Source organism: Eumetopias jubatus, unplaced genomic scaffold (genome assembly GCF_037043125.1).
Source record: "Eumetopias jubatus isolate StellerSeaLion01/CBP00866 unplaced genomic scaffold, mEumJub1_p1.0 scaffold_15, whole genome shotgun sequence".
NCBI classification, from domain to species: Eukaryota; Metazoa; Chordata; class Mammalia; order Carnivora; family Otariidae; genus Eumetopias; species Eumetopias jubatus.
In genome coordinates, this window is record NW_028274821.1 from 37,554,286 (window position 1) to 37,575,691 (window position 21,406).

Sequence of the window (21,406 nt, forward strand, 5' to 3'; positions counted from 1 at the left end):
TGACCAGCTCTGTCCTGATTTGATCTCGGAGGTCAATGCTTCTCTAACTAGTTATATTTAAGACTAGTTTTCTTTTTTTCTTATTTTGTTTCTAATCCATCCAGGACTAATACATGGTACATCTGTGCATAACTTCTGCACAGATCATACCAAATGTGGCAAGCCACCCAACTTTAATATTGAGTAAGGGACAGGTGGGGCTAGGCACGGAGAAATAGGTAGAACCCTGCAACCCTGCAACATCATTTGAACTGAAATGCGCACTGTTAAATGGAATGACTCCACAGATAAATATTTTTTTTAAATCTCAACAATGCCAAATTTCTATTCAAGGTCTTAAATTCTTCCTCTCAATTCCATACCTTTCTCAGTATGAGACAGTGACAAACATATTGTGGAATGCCCTCAGCCCATAGATCACACTTTAACTAAAAGTGTATAGATTATTTTGTGACTTCTTTCCAGCTCTATGTCGGATTGTTTTCTTTTTTACTTCTGGACTACATAAAGTTTGATGTCCACATATATCATAATCTATCCACTTTTATGTAACTTGATGGTAAATGGGTGAGGTTTCTGGAAGGATCATCTGACAGTAAGTGTAACCTTGGTTAGTTCTACCTTTTGTATTTGAGTTATGTAATTTACATAAGAGTTTGTTCAATTTAGTTACTATTTTGTTGCTGTATTATGGGGTTTCTATTAATGAAATGCATCTGCTGGATTATTGATTCCCCCCCAATTTAATATAAAGAACTTCAATCTTCATTTGTATCTAAAAGCAATGTCTCCAGTTTCAAGCGGCTCTCCCAGTTAGCCATTCTATTAATGCCAGGAACTTTAGAGAAAATGTAAAAATTCCCACTGAATTCACTTTTCTATACATTTGAAGGTATGAAGACAAGTATCAGAAATTTTCTCACATTGCAACAAGATTTCTGAGAGACAAAATTGAAATCAGGAGCTGCCTCAAATAAATAGATGACTTAAACCTTCTATTTTTATCTTTAGCCAACATTTTTTGAGGTATATGCCATTTGTTTGAATTCTCTTATTTTTTTTGTTTCATTATTTATTATTATTTAACTTATATTACATTTACTATATAAGCATTGAGGAAGTTTCCCTTGCATCTACAAATTCTATTTGACTTTGAATTTTTATTTTTATTTTATCTAAGAAATATTATATATAAATAGGTTTTTTTTAAGATTTATTTATTTTACAGAGCAAAAGAACACATGAGTGGGGTGGAGGGGTATAGGGAGGGAGAAAGGGAGAGAATCTCGGGCAGGCTCTAGTGTTTATGGAGACAGACATGGGGCTAGAGATCAGGACCCTAGAGCTATCAGTGTCGTCTCATGGGTGGTCTCATGACCTAAGCTGAAACCAAGAGTCAAACACTCAACCTCCTGAACCCCCCAGGTGCCCAGAGTAGCTTGTATTATGTTTTCTAAAATCACACTTGCAAGTAGGCATGGGACAAATGATAAGTAAATAGATTCTGTATCTCACAAAAATTCTGTTATTAATAAAATATGGCTGTTGGACAATAGGTAATTCTTGTGGAAAATAGTGACTATCTTTGTTGAGCATTTAGAAATAGCCCTTCAAGGTAATAAAAAAAAAGTCTGCTTGGGCAGAGACTCACCAAATAGGATATACTACTGACAACTAAAAATAATAAAGGTTCTCCACATCAGAAAAATTCAAATTAAAACAATGAGATACCACTATATGCCTGAGAATGGCTGAAATCCAGAACACTGAGCACCAAATGCTGCCAAAGATGTGGAAAAACAGGAACTAATGCAGTCATACAGTTACTTTGGAAGACAGTTTGGTGGTTTCTCACAAAACTAAACATACTCCGACCATACCGTATAGCAATCAGGCTCCTTGGCATTTACCCAGAGGATTTGAAAACATGTCCTCACAAAAACCTGCACATGGATGTTGATAGCAGACTTATTTATAATTGCCCAAACTTATAATCAACCAATATGTCCTTTGGTAGGTGAATTAAAGTAAATAAACATTGGCACATCCAGACAATAGACTATTATTTAATGACAAAAGATACGAGCTATGAAGCCATAAATAGTCATGGAGGAACCTTAACACATATTACTAAGTGAAAGAAGCCAATCTGAAAAGGCTACATTGGGTATCATTACAATTATAGGACATTCTGAAAAAGGCAAAACTCTGGAGATAGTAAAAAATAAGTGGTTGCCAGCGGTAGGTGTGAGAATAGATGAATAGTTGGGACATGGAGGCTATTTAGGGCAGTGAACATACTTGGTATAATACCTTAATGATGAAAACATGTCATTTTACATTTCTCCAAACCTATAGGTTGTACAACACCAAGAATTAACTCTAATGTAAACTATGGACTTTGAATAATTATAATGTGTCAATATCAATTGTAACAAATGTACCATTCTGGTGGGGGAAATACATACAGTTGTAGAGATTTCCTATGCCTGAATCTATACAACTTTCTTTGTGCTGTAAACATTAACAGAGACCTCACGAAATAGGATATTCTAATGGCAAATAAAAATACTACAAGTGTTCCACATCAGAGAAATGAACATTAAACAATGAGATACCACTTTATATACCAGAGCATGGCTGAAATCCAGAACACTGACAGCACCATAGGAAATCTCTACAACTTTCTTTTAATTCTGCTTTGAACCTAAAACTGTTTTTTTTTTAAGATTAATTTATTTATTATCTTAGAGAGAAAGAGAGAATGTGGAGGGATGGGGAGCAGAGGAAGAGAGAATCTTAAGCAGGCTCCATGGAGCCTATAGTGGCGCTTGATCTCATGACCTTGAGATCTTGACCTGAGATGAAATTCAGAGTCAGATACTTAACCTACTGAGCCACCCAGGCCCCCCTATTTTTTATTTGTATTTTTTAAGCTTTTATTTAAATCCCAGTTAGTTAACATACAGTGAAATATTAGTTTCAGGTATACAATACAGTGATTTAGCAATTCCATACATCACCTGGTGCTCATCACAAGCGCACTACTTAATCCTCATCACCTATTTAAACCATTATCAACCCCTCTGGTAACCATCAGTTTGTTCTCTATAGTTAAGAGTCTATTTCTTGGTTTATCTCTCTTTTTCCCCCTTTGCAGGTTTTTTTTTTCTTAAATACCACATGAGTGAAGTCATATGGTATTTGTCCTTCTCTGACTGACTTATTTGTTTTCTCTGACTAACAGCATAATACTCTCTAGCACTATCCATGTTGTTACAAATGGCAAGATTTTATTCTTTTTTATGGTTGAGTGATATCCCATTGTATGTATATACTACTTCTTACCCAGTCATTAGTTGATGGACATTTGGACTCTTTCCATAATTTGGCTATTGTTGATAATGCTACTATAAACATAGGGGAGCATGTATCCCTTTGAATTAGTATTTTTGTATTCTTTGGGTAAATAGTAATGCCATTGTTGAATCTTAGGGTAGTTCTATTTTTAACTTTATACAGAAACTGCATACTGTTTTCCAGAGTGGCTGCACCAGTTTGCATTCACACCAACAGTGTAAGAGGGTTCCTTTTCCTCCACATCCTCACCAACACCCTTTGTTTCTCGTGTTTTTGATTTTAGCCACTCTGACAGGTGTAAGGTGATATCTCATTGTACTTTTGGTTTGTATTACCCTTTAAATTTTTTTTATTGTTATGTTAATCACCATACATTACATCATTAGTTTTTGATGTAGTGTTCCATGATTCATTGCTTGTGTATAACATCCACTGCTCCACGCAGAACGTGCCCTCTTTAATACCCATCACCAGGCTAACCCATCCCCCTACCCCCCTCCCCTCTAGAACCCTCAGTTTGTTTTTCAGAGTCCATCGTCTCTCATGGTTCATCTCCCCCTCTGATTTCCCCCCCCTTCATTCCTCCCCTCCTGCTATCTTCTTCTTTTTTTCCTTAACATATATTGCATTATTTGTTTCAGATGTACAGATCTGTGATTCAACAGTCTTGCACAATTCACAGCGCTCACCATAGCACATACCCTCCCCAATGTCTGTTACCCGGTTTGTATTACCCTAATGATAAGTGACATTGAGCAACTCTTCATGTGTGTGTTGGCCAACTGTATGTTTTATTTGGAAAAAAATGTCTATTCATATCTTCTGCCCATCTTTTAATTGGTTTATTTGTTTTTTTGGGGTGTTGAATTTTATAAGTTCTTTATGTATTTTGGATACTAACCCTTTTTCATATCTATCATTTGCAAATGTCTTCTCCCATTCAATGAGTTGCCTTTTAGTTTTGTTGATTGTTTCCTTCACTGTGCAGAATCTTTTTATTTTGATGAAATCCCGGTAGTTTATTTTTGCTTTTATTTCCCTTGTCTCAGGAGACATATGTACAAGGAAGTTGCTACATCCGATGTCAAAGAGATTACTGCCTGTGTTTTCATCTAAGACTTTAATGGTTTCCTGTCTCACATTTAGGTCTTTCATCCATTTTGAATTTATTTTTGTGTATGGGGTAAGAAAGTGGCCTGGTTTCATTCTTTTGCACATTGATGTCCAGTTTTCCTAATACCATTTGTTTTTTTCCATTGGATATTCTTTCCTGCTTTGTCAAAGATTAATTGAACATATAGATGTGGGTTTACTTCTGGGTTTTCTATTCTGTTCCATTGATATATGTGTCTATTTTTGTGCCAGTTGCATAATGTCTTGATCACTACAGCTTTGTAATGTAATTAAAGTCCAAAATTGTTATGCCTCCAGCTTTGCTTTTCTTTATCAAGGTCACTTTGGCTATTCAGGATCTTCCGAGTTTCCATACAAATTTGAGGATTGTTTGTTCTAGCTCTGTGAAAACTGCTTTTGATATTTTGATAAGGACTGCATTAAATGTGTAGAGTGCTTCAGGTAGTTTAGGTATTTTAACAACATTTGTTTTTCCATCCATAAGCATGGGATATCTTTCTATTTCTTTGTGTCATCTTCAGTTTGTTTCATCAGTGTTTTATAGCTTTCAGAGTACAGGTTTATCACCTCTTTGGTTAGGTTTATTCCTAGGTATCTTATTGTTTTTGGTGCATTTGCAAATGGTATGGATTCCTTAATTTCTCTTTCAGTTGCCTCATTATTGGTATATAGAAATGTAATAGATTTCTATACATTGATTTTGTATCCCGCAACTTTACTGAACTCATTTATCAGTTCTAGCAGATTTTTAGTGGAGTCTTTCAGGTTTTCTATTTAGAGCATCATGTCGTTTAAAAACAGTGAAAGTTTACTTCTCCTTTGCTGATTTGGATGCCTTTTATTTCTTGTTGTCTCATTGCTGTGGTTAGGACTTCCAGTATTATGTTGAATAAAAGTGGTGAGAATAGATATCCTTGTCTTGTTCCTGACCACAGAGAAAAAGCTCTCAGTTTTCCTCCATTGAGGATGATATTAGCTATGGGCTCTTCATATATGGCCTTTATTTTGTTGTGGTATGTTCCCTCTAACCCTATTTTGTTGAGGGTTTTGGTCGTGAATAGATATTGTACTTTGTCAAATGTTTTTTAGCATCTATTGAAATGATTATATGGTTCTTATTCTTTCTTTTAAAATGTGATGTATCACATTGATTGATTTACAAATATTGAACCACCCATGCAACCCAGGAATGAATCTCACCTGATTGTGGTGAATTATTTTTTAATGTATCATTGGATTCAGTTTGCTAGTATTTTACTGAGAGTTTTTGCATCCGTGTTCATCAGGGATATTGGCCTATAGATCTCCTTTTTAGTGGAAGCTTTGTCAGGTTTTGGTATCAGGGAAATCCTAGCCTCATCAAATAAGTTTGGAAGTTTTCCTTCGTCTTGTATTTTTTGGAATAGATTGAGAAAAATAGGTAGTAATTTATTTAAATGTGTGGTAGAATTCACCTGTGAAGCCATATGCCCTAGATTTTTGTTGTGAATTTTCTGAATACTAATTCAATTTCTTTACTGGTTATTGGTCTGTTCAAGTTTTCTATTTCTTCCTGTTTCAGTTTTGGTAGTTTATATGTTTCTAAGAATTTATTCATTTCTTCCAGGTTGTCCAATTTGTTGACATATAGTTTTTCATAATATTTTAATTGTGTTTCTGTGGTGTTGTTTGTTATTCCTACTCTCTCATTTTTTATTTTATTTATTTTGGTCCTTTCACTTTTCTTTTTGATAAGTCTGCTTAGAGGTTTATCAATTTTATTAATTTTTTCAAAGAACCAGCTCCCGGTTTCATTGATCTGTTCTATTGTGCGGTTTTCTTGTTTGTTTGTTTTTGTTTTTAGTTTTTATATTATGTATTTCTGCTCTAATTTTTTACCCCTTCCTTCTGCTGTCTTTGGGCTATGTTTGTTGTTTTTTCCTAACTCCTTTAGTTGTAAGGTTAGGTTGCTAATTTAGATTTTTCTTGTTTCTTAAGGTAGACCTGTATTGCTAAATACTTACCTCTTATGACCAATTTTGCTGCATCCTTGAGGTTTGGGACCATTGTGTTTTCATTTGTTTCCATGTTTTTTTTATTTATTTTTCTTTGATTTCCTGGTTGACCCATTCATTGTTTAGTAGTATGTTATTTAACTTCCATGTATTCGTGGTCTTTCAAAATTTGTTTTTGTGGTTGACTTCAAGTTTCATAGTGTTGTGGCCTGAAATGATGTAGGGTATGATCTCAATCTCTTTGTATTTGTTGAGGCCTGATTTGTGACCCATTATGTAATCTGTTCTGGAGAATGTTCCATGTGCACTTGAAAAAAAACTGTATTCTGGTGTTTTAGGATGGAATGTTCTGAATATATCTGTTAAGACCATCTGGTCCAGTGTGTCACTTAAAGCCATTGTTTACTTATTTATTGTTTGTTTAGACTAATTTGCCCATTGATGAAATTGGAATAGTAAATTCTACTATTATTGTGTTTTTATCAATTAGTCCTTTATATTTGTTATTAATTGTTCTATATATATAGTTACTCCAATGTTTGGTGCATAAATAATTACAATTATTACACCTTCCTGTTGGATTGTCCTGTGCATAATTATATAATGCTCTTCTTTGCCTCTTGTTACAGTTTTTGTTTTGAAATCTATCTTGTCTGCTATAAGTATTGCTACTCCAGCTTTCTTTTGACATCCATTTGCATGATAAATGTTTTTCCACTCCCTCACTTTCAATCTGCAGATCTTTGGGTCTAAAATGAGTTTCTCAGAGGCAGAATATATATGGGTTATCCATTCTGACAACCTGTGTCTTTTGATTGTGGAGTGTTTAATACATTTACATTCAGATTAATTACTAATAAACATGTATTTATTGCCATTTCACTGCTTGTTTGGTCATCATTTCTGGAGATTTTCTCTGATCCCTTCTTGTCTTTGTCACTGTTGGTTCTTCCTTTCCATTCAAAGAGTCTCCTTGAATATTTCTTACAGGGCTGGTTTAGTGGTCACAAACTCCTTTAGTTTTTGTTTGTCTAGGACATACTTTCTCACTCTTATTCTGGATGACAGCCTTGCTGGATAGAGTATTTTTGGTTGCAGATTTTTCTAGTTCAAGACCTTTAATATATCATGCCACTTCTTTCTAGCTTGCCAAGTTTGTTTTGAGACATCTCCAACTAGCCTTATGGAGCTTTCTTTTGTAAGTTAAGAACATTTTTTGCCCTGTAGGTTTCAAGAATTTTTATTATTATGTTATGGAATTGTAATTACAATATGTCTTGAGGTTAGTCTGCTTTTTTAAAAAGATTTTTATCTATTTGAGAGAGAGAAAGAGCATGAGCAAAGGGGGAAGGGGCAGAGGGAGAGGGAGAGGAAGAAGCAGACTTCTCACTGAGTGTGAAGCCCAATGAGGGACTCAATCCCAGGACCCTGAGATCATGACCTGATCCAAAGTCAGATACTTAACCAACTGAGCCACGCAAGTGCCCTGAGGTTGGCCTGCTTTCATTGATTTTGGTGGGGGTTCTCTGTTCCTCTTGGATCTGAAAATTTTTCTTATCTTCCCCAGCTTAGGGATGTTTTCTGCTATTGAAATAAAATTTCTGCCTCCTTTTCTCTCCCTTCTTCTTCTGGGACTCTTATAATATGAATATTATTACATTTGATAGAGTTACTGAGTTCCCTAAGTATATTCTCATGTTGCATAATTCTTTCTTTCTTTTGTTCAGTTTCATTATTTTCCAGTATTTTGTGTTCCAGGGTACTAATTTGTTCCTCTGCTTCTTCCAGCCTGCTGTTCATTGCATCAAACCTATTTCCAGTCACATTTACTGTATTCTTCATCTCTGACTGATTCTTTTTTAACTCTCTTATCTCTGTGGTAGTGGTGTCATTGATGTCTTCTATTTTTTTCTCAAGCCCATTGAGTATCCTAATAGTTGTTGCTTTAAATTCTCCACCAGGCATGTTACTTATATCTGTTTTGCTTAGATCTCTGGTTGTGGCCTTATCTTGTTCTTTCACTGGGGTAAATTCCCCCCTCTTGGCATTTTCTGTCTAAGTCTCTGCCTCCTTCTCAGTTTTAGAAAAATCAGTTATGTCTCCTGTTCCTGAAAGTAATGGCTTTATGAAGAAGAGGTCATGTAATGCCCAAGGCCTAGCACTTCAGGGAGATCCTCCAGTGTGTGCTGCATGTGCTCTTCTGTTGTGTTTTAGTTGCTCTATCCTTCAGATCAGTTACCTGCTCTCTTCCCTGCTGTGTGTAGTGTTGGGTCCCTGGCTTGAATCTGGTGAATTTAACTAGGTATGCTCTGGTCTGCTTATGATATGAGACCTGACACCAACTCCAACAGACCTGAGGCCCTACAGAACTCTCTGGTCAGGAGACATGGTGTGGACAGGGGCCTGCCCTGGTCTCCTGAGGAGGTACCTTCCACACTAGGACTGAGGCAGGGTTGACTGAGAAGTGAAGTTCTCCAGGGAGTTGAGGGGGTAAGGCTTGGTATGAGCACATCAGGAAGCCAGTATTGTGCTGAACTGCTTCCCTCAAGTGGCCCTGTCCTATATGCTGAGGGACGGGGGGAGGGAAATGGCACCAGCCAGCTCCTAGGTTCCCTGAGAGGCATCTTTATGAATGCTGCCTCTCAGGGAAAAGCTCCTAGAATAGTGAATAACCTCTCACTTGTGTGCCCCAGGTGTTTTTTTCAGATCACTGTTTCCATGCTATCTGCCCTCTGGTTGCCTTACTTCTCTCCAGGAGCAGCATAGTGCCCTCCTGGTTCCATCCCACCCAAACCTGCTGACCTTTAAAACTCCAGGCTTTCAGCTCCACTGGTTGTAAGAACTCATGAAATTCAATCCCTCTAATTTTCCAAGCCAATGGCTTTGGAGAAATGCTTTCCTTGTGTGTTCTCCTATATGCTCTTCTCTCTCTCACTTTTCTCCATGACCAGGTCTCCCTCCCCTCTGCAGCACCTGGCATCCATTTCTCCCCTAGACTACATCTCCACACTTCCTACCCTCTTCAATGTGACCTCTTCTTTCCCTTTAGTTGTAGAGTTTGTTCTGTCGGTCTTCAGGTCTATTTCTAAGGTGTTTAGGATGATTTGATAGCTATTTAGTTATGTTCATTGGACAAGAGGAGTCCTCTGACTGCCACCATCTTGAAAACCTAAAACTGTTTTTTAAAACGGTAAAAAAAAAAGAAAAGAAAAAATCTGAGAAAAATCCTAAACACAGAAAAACTAATTTATTCTGAAGATTTGCTTAGAATACTCAAAACTTCTATAATTATCCTTTGGTGGTATATATACATATTGATGATGTAACAGATTTCACTAAACCTATTTTGACTGGTAGGATTTGTGTATATTTGTGTCATGTGTGTCTCTGTGTACATATGTGTGTTAAATCCTAAGGTGCAGCAACAACTCTTTATTTTACTACAGAGATAACCAAAAGAGGTACTCAAATACTAATGAGAATTAGATGTACTGATTCCTCAAACAATTTGACAAGAAATCACTAATTATTTGGAAGTGAAATAATGCTCACTTTTTTCCCTCCCTTCCTTCCCTCCCTTTCTTTCTTTTCTTTTCTTTTCTTTCTTTCTTAATAACATCCATGTCTTGAATTGCTTGCATTTGGACTTTACCCATTCTTATATTACAACTGTTTGGGCAGGATATCATTTGACATTTTGTCATATTAAATGTCATAACAATCATATCATTTGCATCACTTCTTTAATATATTAGATTTAAGGAAATTAAACATGATACAGATGAATAGATAAAGAAGATGTGGTATATATACACAATGGAATATTATCCAGCCATCAAAAGGGATGAGATCTTGCCATTTGCAAAGACATGGATGGAACTGGAGGGAGTTATGCTGAGTGAAATAAATCAATCAGAGAAAGACATGTATCATATGACCTCACTGATGTGAGGAATTCTTAATCTCAGGAAACAAACTGAGTGTTGCTGGAGTGGTGGGGGTGGGAGGGATGGGATGGCTGGGTTATAGACAATGGGGAAGGTATGTGCTATGCTGAGCACTGTGAATTGTGCAAGACTGTTGAATCACAGATCTTTACCACTGAAACAAATAATGCAATATATGTTAAGAAAAAAAAATAGAAGAAGATAGCAGGAGGGGAAAAATGAAGGAACGTAAATCGGAGGGGGAGACAAACCATGAGAGATGATGGACTCTGAAAGACAAACTGAGGGTTCTAGAGGGGAGGGGTGTGGGGGGATGGGTTAACCTGGTGATGGGTATTAAAGATGGCACGTAGTGAATGGAGCACTGGGTGTTATGCACAAACAATTAATCATGGAATACTACATCAAAAGCTAATGATGTAATGTATGGTGATTAACATAACAATAAAAAAATTAAAGAAAAAAATAAAAAATAAATCATCATTAAACAAAAGAATTCTGTTATTTGAGATGAGAGGATCTTCAGGCCAATGTGACAGTAAGTATTATGTGATTCCTACTGTAATATGTTATACTTGTATATAAATAAGTTGAAAGTAAATACCAATTGATGCTTAAATTAAGTAATAATAATATAATCCTGCTGTTCCCGAGCAAGATAAATTATAAGACAAAATATAAATAAACCTGTAGTCCAAATTAAACAGAGTGAAAACACCATTTTCTCTATCATATTATGAGCAATTTTTATAAAGTAACTTCATGCAAATTTTGAAAAGCACTGTCTTTTCTGAGAACCAAAAAATGTCAGTTAATATGCTTAGGAATATATTTCTCCACAAAAGAATGAGAACAAAGGAAAATAAGTGGAAAAAATAGTTACATGTGCTATTATTATCACTAGCTATTTTTCTAAGAATTAGAAAATTTTTCAGTCAAGTCTACATGAAATTCTAGTATTAGAGAGATTTTAATACAATGTAAAATTAAGATTTTAGTTCAAGGATGTTAGGAGATCCCTTAATACTCTATATAGTCAGATGAACTAGCACAGAATGAGAATCTCAGTCTTTAAAAAGGAAAGGAAAAGAAAGCAAAAGCTAACATAACACCACTGAAAATGTAGCTTTTATGAAACTGGATAAAGAATTTAATGTTATTTCAAAAAAATTAGATTATTGATATTCATAAAAGGGACACTCTTATTCAAGATATGAATATGGATTTTAGGCTTTCAACATACATTTTCTCAAAAATTCATTTTTTTATAAAGAGGAGTGAGTACAAAAGAGATGGTAAAAAGAATGCATTAGTTCTCAGTAGACCCTTGTTTATTGAGTGTCTCCTCTACAAAGAGCAATGTATTAAGCATATGACAGAATATTATATTGTGAGAATCATAAAGACAGTTATTATTTATCATTGCAAATCTAAGGTATCAAAACTTAAAGGATACACAGTCAACCCTCTTGGTTGAGTAACGGGATCGACTGGTGGTTGAAAAGATTAATTTTGTAAAAGTGCTGAGTTAGCAGTGAAGAGATTAGGTTCAAGCTAGCACATACTAACAACTTGTTTCAAAGTCTTCTACAGGTCACTATTCTTCCTTTGCTTCAGTTTCCATTTTTTTTTAATTTTTTTTATTGTTAGGTTAATCAACATACATTACAACATTAGTTCTTGATGTAGTGTTCCATGATTCATTGTTTGGGCATAACACCCAGTGCTCCATGCAGAACGTGCCCTCTTTAATACCCATCACCAGGCTAACACATCCCCCTACCCCCCTCCCCTCTAGAACCCTCAGTTTGTTTTTCAGAGTCCATTGTCTCTCATGGTCCGTCTCCCCCTACAACTTACTCCCCTTCATTCTTCCCCTCCTGCTATCGTCTTATTTTCTTTTTTTTTTTTAACATATGTTGCATTATTTGTTTCAGATGTACACATCTGTGATTCAACAGTCTTGCACAATTCACAGCGCTCACCATAGCACATACCCAACCCAATATCTATCACCCAGCTACCCCATCCCTCCCACTCCCCATCACTCCAGCAACACTCAGTTTGTTTCCTGAGATTAAGAATTCCTCATATCAGTGAGGTCATATGATACATGTCTTTCTCTGATTGACTTATTTCACTCAGCATAACACCCTCCAGTTCCATTCACGTCATTGCAAATGGCAAAATCTCATTCCTTTTTATGGCTGTATAATATTCCATTGTGTACATATACCACTTCTTTATCCATTCATCTGTCAATGGACATCTTGGATCTTTCCACATTTTGGCTATTGTGGACATTGCTGCCATAAACATCGGGGTGCACGTACCACTTCGGATCCTTACATTGGTATCTTTGTGGTAAATACCCAGTAGTACAATTGCCAGATCGTATGGTAGCTCTATTTTCAACTGTTTGAGGAACCTCCATACTGTTTACCAGAGTGGTTGCAACAGCTGGCATTCCCACCAACAGTTTAGGAGGACTCCCCATTCTCTGCATCCCCGCCAACATCTGTCGTTTCCTGACTTATTAATTTTAGCCATTCTGACTGGTATGAGGTGGTATCTCATCGAGGTTTTGATTTGGATTTCCCTGATGCCGAGCAATGTTGAACACTTTTTCATGTGTCTGTTGGCCATTTGGATGTCTTCTTTGGACAAATGTCTGTTCATGTCTTCTGCCCATTTCTTGATTGGATTATTGGTTCTTTGGGTGTTGAGTTTGATAAGTTCTTTATAGATTTTTGATGCTAGCCTTTATCATATATGTCATTTGCAAATATTTTCTCCCATTCTGTCAGTTGTCTTTTGGTTATGTGGACTGTTTCTTTTGCTGTGCAAATGTTTTTATCTTGATGAAATCCCAATAGTTCATTTTTGCCCTTGCTTCCCTTGCCTTTGGCGATGTTTCTAGGAACAAGTTGTTGCGGCTGACGTCGAAGAGGGTGCTACCTGTGTTCTCCTTTAGGATTTTGATGGACTCCTGTCTCACGTTTAGGTCTTTAAACCGTTTGGAGTCTACTTTTGTGTGTGGTGTAAGGAAATGGTCTAGTTTCATTCTTCTGTATGTGGCTGTCCAATTTTCCCAACACCATTTGTTGAAGAGACTGTCTTTTTTTCCATTGGACATTCTTTCCTGCTTTCTCAAAGATGAGTTGACCATAGAGTTGAGGGTCCATTTCTGGGCTCTCGATTCTGTTCCATTGATCGATGTGTCTGTTTTTGTGCTAGTACCATACTGTCTTGATGATGACAGCTTTGTAATAGAGTTGGAAGTCCGGAATTGTGATGCTGCCAGCTTTGCTTTTCTTTTTCAATATTCCTCTAGCTATTCAGGGTTTCTTCTGGTTCCATACAAATTTTAGGATTATTTCGTCCATTTCTTTGAAAAAAGTGGATGGTATTTTGATGAAGATTGCATTGAATGTGTAGATTGCTCTAGGTAGCATTGACATCTTCACAATGTTTGTTCTTCCAATCCATGAGCATGGAACGTTTATCCATTTCTTTCTTTCTTCTTCAATTTCTCTCATGAGTATTTTATAGTTTTCTGAGTACAGATCCCTTGCCTCTTTGGTTAAATTTATTCCTAGGTATCTTATGGTTTTGGGTGCAATTGTAAATGGGATCGACTCCTTGATTTGTCTCTCCTGTGTCTTATTGTTGGTGTATATGAATGCCACGGATTTCTGTGCATTGATTTTATATCCTGCTAATTTACTGAATTCCTGTTTGAGTTCTAGCAGTTTTGGGGTGGAGTCTTTTGGGTTTTCATACAGTATCATATCATCTGTACATACAGTATCACATCTTTTCATACAGTATCACATACAGTATCATATCGTCTGCAAAGAGTGAGAGTTTGACTTCCTTTTTGCCAATTTGGATGCCTTTGATTGCTTTTTGTTGTCTGATTGCTGTGGCTAGGACTTCTAATACTATGTTGAGTAGCAGTGGTGATAGTGGACATCCCTGCCGCGTTCCTGACCTAAGGGGAAAAGCTCTCAGTTTTTCCACATTGAGAATGATATTTGCTGTAGGTTTTTCATAGATGGCTTATGATATTGAGGTATGTACCCTCTATCCCTATACTCGGAAGAGTTTTAAACAAGAAAGGATGCTGTACTTTGTCAAATGCTTTTTCTGAATCTATTGAGAGGATCATAAGATTCTTGTTCTTTCTTTTGTTAATGTACTGTATCACTTTGATTGATTTGCGGATGTTGAACCAGCCTTGCAGCCCAGGGATAAATCCCACTTGCTCATGGGGAATAATCCTTTTAATGTACCGTTGGATCCTATTGGCTAGTATTTTGGTGAGAATTTTTGCATCCATATTCATCAAGGATATTGGTCTGATAATCTCCTTTTTGATGGGGTCTTTGTATGGTTTTGGGATCAAGGTAATGGTGGCCTCATAAAATGAGTTTGGAAGTTTTCCTTCCATTTCTATTTTTTGGAACAGTTTCAGGAGAATAGTTATTAATTCTTCTTTAAAAGTCTGATAGAACTCCCTTGGGGAGCCATCTGGCCCTGGGCTTTTGTTTGTTGGGAAATTTTTGATGACTGCTTCAATTTCCTTAATGGTCATACGTCTGTTCAGGTTTTCTATTTCTTCCTGGTTCAGTTTTGGTAGTTGATACGTTTCTAGGAAGGCACCCATTTCTTCCAGATTATCTAATTTGCTGACATAGAGTTGCTCATAATATGTTCTTATAATTATTTGTATTTCTTTGGTGTTCGTTGTGATCTCTCCTCTTTCATTCATGATTTTGTGGATTTGGGTCATTTCTCTTTTCTTTTTGATCAGTCTGGCCAGGGGTTTATCAATCTTGTTAATTCTTTCAAAGAACCAGCTCCTAGTTTCGTTGATCTGTTCTACTGTTCTTTTGGTTTCTATTTCATTGATTTCTGCTCTGATCTTTATTATTTCTCTTCTCCTGCTGGGTTTAAGCTTTAGTTGCTGTTCTTTCTCCAGCTCTTTTACGTGTAGGGTTAGGTTGTGTATTTGAGACCTTTCTTGTTTCTTGAGAAAGGCTTGTATTGCTATATACTTTCCTCTCAGGACTGCCTTTGCTGTATCCCAAAGATTTTGAACAGTTGTGTTTTCATTTTCATTGGTTTCCATGAATTTTTTTTAATTCTTCTTTAATTTCCTGGTTGACCCATTCATTCTTTAGTAGGATGCTCCTTAGCCTCCATGTATTTGAGTTCTTTCCGACTTTCCTCTTGTGATTGAGTTCTAGTTTCAAAGCATTGTGGTCTGAAAATATGCAGGGAATGATCCCAATATTTTGGTACCGGTTGAGACCTGATTTGTGACCTAGGATGTGATCAATTCTGGAGAATGTTCCATGGGCACTAGAGAAGAATGTATATTCCGTTGCTTTGGGATGGAATATTCTGAATATGTCTGTGAAGTCCATTTCGTCCAGTGTGTCATTTAAAGTCTTTATTTCCTTGTTGATCTTTTGCTTAGATGATCTGTCCATTTCAGTGAGGGGGGTGTTAAAGTCCCCCACTATTATTGTATTGTTGTCAATGTGTTTCTTTGCTTTTGTTATTAATTGCCTTATATAATTGACTGCTCCCATGTTAGGGGCATAGATATTTACAATTGTTAGATCTTCTTGTTGGATAGACCCTTTATGTAGGATAGAGTGTCCTTCCTCATTTCTTATTACAGTCTTTGTTTTAAAATCTATTTTTTCTGATATAAGGATTGTCACCCCAGCTTTCTTTTGGTGTCCATTATCATGGTAAATGGTTTTCCACCCCCTGACTTTCAATCTGGGCGTGTCTTTGGTTCTAAAAAGAGTCTCTTGCAGACAGCATATGGATGGGTCTTGTTTTTTAATCCAATCTGCTAGCCTGTGTCTTTTGATTGGGGCATTTAGCCCATTTACATTCAGGGTAACTACTGAAAGGTATGAATTTAGTTCCATTTTATTGCCTGTAAAGTGACCGTTACTGTATATTGTCTCTGTTCCTTTCTGATCTATGCTGCTTTTAGGCACTCTCTTTGCTTAGAGGGTCCCTGTCAATATTTATTGGAGGGTTGGTTTCATGTTTGCAAATTCCTTTAGTTTTGTTTGTCCTGGAAGCATTTTATCTTTCCTTTAATCTTCAATGAGAGCCTAGCTGGATATAGTATTCTTGGCTGCATATTTTTCTCTTTTAGTGCTCTGAAGATATGCCAGTCCTTTCTGGCCTGCCATGTGTCTGTGGATAGGTCTGTTGCCAATCTAATATTTCTACCATTGTAGGTTGCATATCTCTTCTCCCAAGCTGCTTTCAGGATTTTCTCTTTGTCTCTGAGACTCTTAAGTTTTACTATTAGATGTCGGGGTGTTGACCTATTTTTATTCATTTTGATAGGGGTCTCTGTGCCTCCTGGATTTTGATGCCTCTTTCCTTCCTCACATTAGGGAAGTTGTTTGCTATAATTTGCTCCAATATACCTTCTGCCCCTCTCTCTCTTTCTTCTTCTTCTGGGATCCCAATTATTCTAATGTTGTTTCATCTTATCGTATTGCTTATCTCTCGAATTCTGCCCTTGTGATCCTGTAGATATTTCTCTCTCTTTTTCTCAGCCTCTTTATTTTCCATCATTTGGTCTTCTATATCGCTGATTCTCTCTTCTGCCTCATGTATTCTAGCAGGTACTGCCCCCATTTTTTATTGTACCTCATTAATAGCCTTTTTGATTTCGACTTGGTTAGACTTTAGTGTTTTTATTTCTCCAGAAAGGGTTTCTTTAATAACTTCCATGCTTTTTTGAAGCCCAGCTAATATATTTAAAGTCATGATTCTGAACTCTAAGTCGGACATCATGCTAATGTCCGTATTGAGTAGGTCCCTTGCTGACGGTACTATCTCTTGTTCTTGTTGCTGAGGTGATTTTTTTGTCTTGTCATTTTGTCCAGAGAAGAACTGATGAATGAGAGAACAAAATGCTAACAGGTTAACAATGTCCCCAGCAATTATACTGTAAACAAATCAGAAAAGACCTGTAACCAGGGGAAAAGAAAGGAAAAGAAAGAAAAAAAGAAAGAAAAAAAGAAAAAAAAACACAAAGAAAAAGATAAAAATAAACACAGAACAATACAAAAAAAGCAGAATATGATCAAATATGTTCAGGCTAGTGCATAGATCAGTGCCACACACTAGATTTTGGGCGTATTTTGGTCTGTTAGAAAAACGTCCCTCATAAAATTTTAAAGGAAGAAAGACTTATATATGTATAAAATAAGGGTTGATACAATGAAGGGATGGAAGATGACTGTAAAGATGAAAATTATAAACGATTTTATAAAAGGGATTGATAAGATAGGAAGTGTTTGAAAAAAGAACGAAGAAGATTTAAAAAAAAGAAAAGAAAAAGAAAAAGGAAAGGAAAAAAAAAGGTAGAGAATGCGATCAGGCAGGAGACTAGAACAAAGCCATACACTAGTGATTTAGGGTATATTTTGATCTGTTAGAAGAAACTGTGTCTCAAAATTTTAAAGAGAGAACAATTTATATATATATGCCAAAATAAGTGTAACTACTATGAAGGGATAAAATATGACTCTAAAAATGAAAAATAAATAATGTTTTTTTAAAAAAAGGGATTGATAAGATGTTGGTTGAAAAAGAGAAAAAGAAAAATAAAAAAACAGTTAAAAAGTTAACTTTGAAAAACTAATGAATCATGGTAAAAAAAAGCCATGAAATCTATGTTCAGTATTCCCCTAGCGCTGCAGTTCTGCCGTTCTCATTGATCGGTAAACTTCGTCTTGGCTTGCTGGCTGTTTGTGCTGATCTTCTGGGGGAGGGGCCTGTTGCCGTGGTTCCCAAATGTCTTTGCCTGAGGCGGAATTGCCCCGCCCTTGTCGGTCCAGGCTAAGTAAGCTGCTTGGGTTTGCTCTCAGGAGCTTTTGTTCCCTGCAAGCTCTTGTACAGCTTTGGAGGACCATTGTGAAAATGGTGGCCTCCCAATCTCCACTCGGAGGAGCTGAGAACTTGGGGCCCCACTCCTCAGGGCACCCCCAGAGAAAAGCAATCACTCCAGTCTCCCTGGTCTCTGGCTGCACTGCATGCTCACCTGATCTGTGACCAACTGTTTCTATCTCTGGCACTCGACCCTGTGTGCAGTGTCCAAACCCAGCAGATCCCTGTGGTGCGCTTCTGCGCCGCTCCTCCCCGGGGAAGGAGGGGAGTCCCTGGAGCAGCTGCTTGTTGGGTCCCTGCTGGAGAGCAGTGGCCCAACTGGCCCGCAGATCACAGTTTATGGCAACCCCGAGCTGAGAGCCTGTGCCTCGGCTCCGTCTCTGCAGCCGGCTTCCCCGTTCCAATACCTGGGAACTCTGCCGCACTCAGGCACCCCCGGTCTTTCTGTGACCCCGAGGTTCCTGAGACCACACTGTCCCGCGAGGGTTCCACCCCCTGCTTAGCCACTGGAGCGATGTCCCTCAGCAGAGCCAAGTTCTAAAAGTTCTGATTTTGTGCTCTGCAGCTCTATCACTTGCCAGAAGCGGCCGATGGAGGCCCCCTCCCCCGCCGTCTATCCTCCCAAATATCGCCTCAGATTCACTTCTCCGCACGTCCTACCTTCCAGTAAGTGGTCTCTTCTCTGTTCAGAGAGTTGTTGCTACTCTCTTCTTCGATCTCCTGTTGAGTTCGTAAGTGTTCAGAATGGTTTGATCCCTATTCAGCTGAATTCCTGAGACCAGAGGAAATCCAGGTCTCCTACTCCTCCACCATCTTGCTCCACCCCCAACTTCATTTTCCATTTTAAATATACTGATTGCACAACTTATATCTTAGGATTTAGAAAGTTTTAAATTCCATTAGGTTGAACCATATATAACATTACTGTTTTTGTCAACCAAGTATCAGCAATTTCATAGGTTTCACATAATAGTTAAAAGAAACCTATGCTTTCCAATGATAAGCCAATCAAGCTGTTTTTTAAGTCCTGACAAACTGATTCTAAAGTTTACAAAGAAAAGGCCTAAATTAGTCAACATAATACTGAAGGACAACAACAAAGATGGAGTGTATGTACATTATATTTATTAATATATATCTCCTCTATGCATGGGTATATACCTATTTATGTTTATTTTGTATAATTGTGTGTATACATACATGCACATACATATTTATGTTTATAGTTTATAAGGTGACACTATGCCAAGTGCTTGAGATAAAACAATGAATAAAACATGGTTTTAAATTTGAAGAATTCAAGTTTTCTCCATTGAATGCTATCATTTTGATACTGGGGTGATAGATAAATGCCATGCTGGATTTGGTGGACCTGCTAAATTATCTTCAGGAACTGCTTAGATTTATCTACACATTTCCCCAACACACATATACTTTGCCAGTGATGGGATTAAGCTTGGCCACTGAGTCAAAAGAAAAAGTCTATATCTTTTTTTTTTCCATTTAACATTTACTTCCATAAAAACATCTGACAATAGAAGAGAGGGAGGAAAAACAAACCAAACCAAACTTTTAGCTCTATCCCCTTCCTTCCAATTTAGAACACGTGTATGTGAAGACATGACATTTGAAGCAATTCAGCAATGTGCCTAACAGTACATAGTATATGAAAGGCCTTGAACTACCACAGTCTTACTATGAAAATGAAGGCCCCAAGAATAACAGGGTGGGAGAAACCAACCATAAAATGATGTAGCTATTTTTATTCAACATAATTAAGCATTTTTAAATGGTTAGTTTAGCAGTTTAGTTAGCAGTAGTTAGGTCTTATTTACAATCTCTTATTTACAATCAAAGTTACCTTACTTGATTCAAAAATAAAAGATTTAGTTAACTAAAGGCTTCATACCTGTCTATTAGTATTGTCTCAATAGACATAATAAAAATAGGTCTATCCATGTGCACTGTTTTACATAATAGTATGGTGTAAAATAAAAGTAGCTAATATTGATGAGCCAGCTGATGAAAATGAACTACAACAAGACTATTTATGAACCACTGGGACTAAATGATCAGAAGTTACAGATTTAATTTACAAAAATGTTGGGGAATAGTTGCATTGGGTTTATTTCTTTGAATGACTCCCTTTTCTTTCCTTTCTCCCTCTCTATTTTCCTCACTGGCCATCCCTTACATTATTAGTATAACAACTATCTTGAGTATCATCACCTCACTACGCAATTTTAATGTGTCCCACTGATTTGCAAATAAATATCCTATGTTAATTTGTAACAGCTCTCAGAATAGCATGAGTAAGATTTAAATCTCTTTTACTAAAAAGTATCTGTAATCAGGATGTTTATAGCTTAATCTTTTATATATTGCCCACATGTCTCTATTAGGCATATTTTGTTTTAAAAGCAAACAATTAGACAAAAAAACACTAATTTGGCCATGTTTAAAATTTTAATTCTCGTGATTTACAAGTCATTTCCATATTTTAACCTCTTTGAATAGCCATACTCACAAATGGGGATTTACAATATTAGGCATGCTTGACAACAGAAGGCTTGGATGCCAAGTAAGGAGTCTGTTTTCCAAACAGATGCCAAATCATTGTAGTTGCACATATATTCATAATTGCCCAGCAGCCTTTCTAAATGACTTGTTCTAATTCCTCTGAAGGTTATATTTCTAATTTTTAAGAAATTTGCTTAATAGCTATGGATCTTCCTCAAACTTTCCATTTTTCAAGCATGAAATTCATATAGAGATTATTTTGTATACTTCTGAGAGCATGCCCTTGTCATTCACCGTATCCTGAGAACCAATGTGTTCACTTTCTAATCCTTGTTAATCTGTCACTGGGTAATGTTGACATAAAATAGCAGTCAACACTGGCAAAAGGTATTAAAATGATCATTTCTTTAATATTCTATGTCTCTTCTCAGCTTGTTAATCATGGAATAAACACAATTATTTCCAACTATTACATACAGAAAAGAGTTTAAAGTTTTTTGTTGTTATATATAG